Genomic DNA, 5,000 nt, shown 5'->3' with positions numbered 1-5,000 from the left:
TGCAAACGGGAACGGCCCGGACACGCGTCCCGGTCTCACGGGATGCGCGTCCCGGTCGCACGGGTCGCGCATCCCGGGAGGGCCGACGGAGGAAGCCGGCGCACGGCCGCCGCGCGGACGGCCGGCGGCGGCGCCCATGCGCCGGGGCCTCGGCGGGCGCGTGCCGGCTCCCTCGGGGACGAACGGTGCCGGGCGCGCCCGCCGCGAGGCGACGGACTTGTGCGGAGTGGAGCGGAAGTCCCGCCGCGGCAGCAGCAGCCCCCCCTCCCTACCACCCCGGCGGGGCATCCGCCCAAGGCCCACCCCAAGCGTTCCAAAGTACCGAGGAGCGTTGCAAACGGGAACGGCCCGGACACGCGTCCCGGTCTCACGGGATGCGCGTCCCGGTCGCACGGGTCGCGCATCCCGGGAGGGCCGACGGAGGAAGCCGGCGCACGGCCGCCGCGCGGACGGCCGGCGGCGGCGCCCATGCGCCGGGGCCTCGGCGGGCGCGTGCCGGCTCCCTCGGGGACGAACGGTGCCGGGCGCGCCCGCCGCGAGGCGACGGACTTGTGCGGAGTGGAGCGGAAGTCCCGCCGCGGCAGCAGCCGCCCCCCCTCCCTACCACCCCGGCGGGGCATCCGCCCAAAGCCCACCCCAAGCGTTCCAAAGTACCGAGGAGCGTTGCAAACGGGAACGGCCCGGACACGCGTCCCGGTCGCACGGGATGCGCGTCCCGGTCGCACGGGTCGCGCGTCCCGGGAGGACAGACCGAGCAAGCCGAGGTGCCGCTCACGGCCGCCGCGAGGGACGTACGGCGCCGGCGCCCGCGCCCCGTGGCACGGCCTACAGCGTGCCCCCCTGCCACCCCATCGGGGCATCGGCGCAAAGCCCACCGCGGGGTAGATAACCGAAGGCAACGAGGGACGGTGGATGCACATATCCGAGCAGTGGCGATAGGGCCGGAGGGAGCACCGACAGGGCCGTGAGATTTTAAAGTACCGAGGGAATTTGCAAACCGGGCCCGCCCCTCCCCCCGTCCATCGCACGCCGATCGGGGGTCCGGCGCCCCGCGGGGGGCTGCCGGCATGCGCTCCCGGTGCAGGCATCGACGAGCCGCCCGCGACCTCCACTCGGGTCCGAGCCCCCAAGCGCGGATGCCGAAACGCGCCGGCCGCGGCAGCCCCACCCCTGCCACCCCATCGGGGCATCGGCGCAAGGCCCACCCTGGGGTAGATAACCGAAGGCAACGAGGGACGGTGGATGCACATATCCGAGCAATAGCGATAGGGCCGGAGCGAAGACCGAGGGGGTCGGGGGGTTTTAATGTTCCGAGGGAAGTTGGAAACGGGGCCCGCCCGGACGCCCGTCCCTCGCACGCCGATCGGGGGTCCCGCACCCCGCGGGGGGCTGCCGGCATGCGCCCCTAGTACAAGCATCGACGAGTCGCCCGCGACCTCCACTCGGATCCGGCGGCGCACGCGCGGATGGCGAAACGCGGCGGCCGCGGCTGCAGCCCCCCTACCACCCCGTTGGCGCGTCGGCGCAAAGCCCACCCCGGGGAGGATAACCGAAGGCGACGAGGGACGATGCATGCACATATCCGAGCAAATACCGAGAGGGTCGGGGGGAAGACCGAGAGGCAAGGGGTGTTTAGAGTACCGAGGGAAGTTGCGAAAGGGGCCCGCCCGGACGCTCGCCGCTCGCACGCGGATCGGGGGTCCGGCGTTGCGCGCCGCCGGCCAGCGCGATCCGGCGGGGCGCACGGAGGGCGCCGCCCATCGCCGGAGCTTGCTCGGTCATCTCTGCCGCACGGACACGTAAGCGCCGCCGCGCAAGGTTCAGCCGGCGGGGCGGACGGTTCGCCGCCGCAGGCCTTTCCCGCAGCCGGAACGTGGGCCCGGCGTTGCGCGCCGGCGGGCCGCGCAATCCGCCGGGGCGCACGGCGGGCGCCGCCCGTCGCCGGGGCTTCGCTCGGTCATCTCGGCCGCACGGACACGTGCGCGCAGCCGCGGAAGGTTCGGCCGGCGGGGCGGACGGTTCGCCGACGCAGGCCTCTCCCGCGGCCGGAACGCGGGACCGGCGTTGCGCGCCGGCGGAAGGCGCGATCCGGCAGGGCGCACGGCGGGCGCCGCCCGGGCTTCGCTCGGTCATCTCGGCCGCACGGACACGTGCGCGCCGCCCATCGCCGGGGCTTCGCTCGGTCATCTCGGCCGCGCCGCCACGTGCGCGCCGCCGCGGAAGGCTTGGCCGGCCGGGCGGACGGTTCGCCGCCGCAGGCCTTTCCCGCAGCATGCGCCCCTTCGCCCGAACGACCGCGGGACTCCGGTACGGCCTAGCCGTCGGCCGCCCGGCTGCAAGCCGTCGGGGCCGCTCGATCCCCGTCGCGTGCCGGCCGCCGCTCGGGCCAGCCGGCCGGCTGCCGCACGTAACCTCTGACCTCATCAGCGGTCGATCCGCACCGCGCTGGTCTTCGGTGCGGACCCGTCGGGGCCGTGCCGCGCCGGCCGTCGCATCCGGTTCCGCAGGCGCCGCCCGGTTGCCTCCCGCCCTCGTGCGCTCGCGCCGGCCGGGCGACGCGGTGCCCGCGGGACTCGGGCATGGTTGAGCCGTCGGCCGCCCGGCGGCATGCCGCCGCCGCTCCGCGCCGCGTGCCGGCTGCGCTCCTCCCCGCGCCCGTCCGCGGGCGGGCCCGCCGCCGCTCGCGCCGGCCGGGCGACGCGGTGCCCGCGGGACTCGGGCATGGTTGAGCCGTCGGCCGCCCGGCGGCATGCCGCCGCCGCTCCGCGCCGCGTGCCGGCTGCGCTCCTCCCCGCGCCCGTCCGCGGGCGGGCCCGCCGCCGCTCGCGCCGGCCGGGCGACGCGGTGCCCGCGGGACTCGGGCACGGTTGAGCCGACGGCCGCCCGGCGGCATGCCGCCGCCGCTCCGCGCCGCGTGCCGGCTGCGCTCCTCCCCGCGCCCGTCCGTGGGTGGGCCCGCCGCCGCTCGGCCTAGCCCCCCGGCTGCCGCACGTAACCTGCGACCTCGTCGGCGCTGGATGCGCGTCGTGACAGTTTTCGGTGGGACGCCGCGGAGGCGCCGGGGGCCCATGCGACGGGCCAGGGGGCGAACGGAGGGCTCGGTCAGCCCTAACAGGGGACCGGCGACAAAGGAGCGGTCGCGCAAAGCTTCGTAAGGGACCCAGACGACGGGCCGACCGATCCGAAGCACCGCGCACGGACGCGCAGCGGGCCCACGACGGGCCGACACGGAAGGCCCGCCGCCAAGGCCGCAAAACCGACAAAGGAACCCACGGGGACGCACCAGAGCGGGCAAAGCTTTCACCGAACGGGACGGGACCGAGCCCCCGCAACAGGCGAGGGCGACGGATCCGACCAAGTAAGGCCGATCCCGCTCCACGCACGCGCGGCCGCAGGAACTTCGTGAGGGACGGGACGACCGGCCGACCGAACCGAAGCGCCGCGCACGGCCGCCGCGAGGGCCGGCCGGAGGCATAGACCGAGCGCCGCGCCAGCGGAAGGAGCGTGTCGGCTCCGTCGGGGACCACCTGCGCACGGTCCGTCCGAGCGAGCCGACGGACCGGCGCGGAAGGCCCGGCGCCGAGCCCGCAAAACCGACAAAGGAACCCACAGGGACGCACCAAAGCGGCCCAAGATTTCACCGAGACGGGACCGAGCCCACGCAACATGCGATGGCGACGGATCGGACCAAGTAAGGCCGATCCAACTCCGCGCGCGCGCGGCCGCGAGCACTTCGTGAGGGACAGGAAGACCGACCGACCGAACCGAAGCGCCGCGCACGGCCGCCACAAGGGCCGGCTGGAGGCGTAGACCGAGAGCCGCACCAGCGGAAGGAGCGTGCCGGCTCCGTCGTGGGCCAACTCCGCGGGGCCCATCCGAGCGAGCCGACGGGCCGGCGCGGAAGGCCCGGCCGAACCCGCAAAACCGACAAAGGAACCCACAGGGACGCACCAGAGCGGACAAAGATTTCACCGAACAGGATGGGACCGAGCCCACGGAACATGCGAGGGCGAAGGATCGGACCAAGTAAGGCCGATCCAACTCCGCGCGCGCGCGGCCGCGAACACTTCATGAGGGACGGGAAGACCGGCCGACCGATCCGAAGCACCGCGCACGGCCGCCGCAAGGGCCGACCGAAGGAATAGACCGAGCGCCGCACCAGCGGAAGGAGCGTGCCGGCTCCGTCGTGGGCCAACTCCGCGGGGCCCATCCGAGCGAGCCGACGGGCCGGCACGGAAGGCCCGGCCGAACCCGCAAAACCGACAAAGGAACCCACAGGGACGCACCAGAGCGGACAAAGATTTCACCGAACGGGACGGGACCGAGCCCACGCAACATGCGAGGGCGAAGGATCGGACCAAGTAAGGCCGATCCAACTCCGCGCGCGCGCGGCCGCGAAAACTTCGTCAGGGACGGGACGACGGGCCGACCGATCCGAAGCGCCGTGCACGGCCGCCGCAACGGCCGGCCGGAGGCGTAGACCGAGCGCCGCGCCAGCAGAAGGAGCGTGCCGGCTCCGTCGTGGGCCCGCTGCGCGTGGCCCATCCGAGCGAGCCGACGGGCCGAATCCCTCGAGGACGAACGGTGCCGGGCACGCCCGCAGCGAGTGCCCACGGCGGGCTTGTGCGGAGTGGAGCGGAAGGCCCGCCGCGGCGGCAGCAGCCCCCCCTCCCTACCACCCCAGCGGGGCATCCGCCCAAAGCCCACCCCAAGCGTTCCAAAGTACCGAGGAGCGTTGCAAACGGGAACCGCCCGGACATGCGTCCCGGTCGCACGGGATGCGCGTCCCGGTCGCACGGGTCGCGCGTCCCGGGAGGGCCGACGGAGGAAGCCGAAGTGCCGTGCGGGGCCGCCGCGACGGCCGGACGGCGGCGGCGCCCGTGCGCCGCGGCAAAGGCGGGAGCGGCCCGGCTCCGTCCGGGGCGCCGCGAGCTTCGGTCGAACCTTTGCCGTGACTCTTCGCAATAGGCCAAGCCCATTCACACTTGGCCAAGCCTAGG

This window comes from Phoenix dactylifera, chromosome 10 (genome assembly GCF_051530095.1).
Source record: "Phoenix dactylifera cultivar Ajwa chromosome 10, Ajwa_hap1_PhDact_Kaust_v1.1, whole genome shotgun sequence".
NCBI classification, from domain to species: domain Eukaryota; kingdom Viridiplantae; phylum Streptophyta; class Magnoliopsida; order Arecales; family Arecaceae; genus Phoenix; species Phoenix dactylifera.
The sequence above is the reverse complement of the archived record's forward strand: the minus strand, read 5'-3'. Positions refer to the sequence as shown.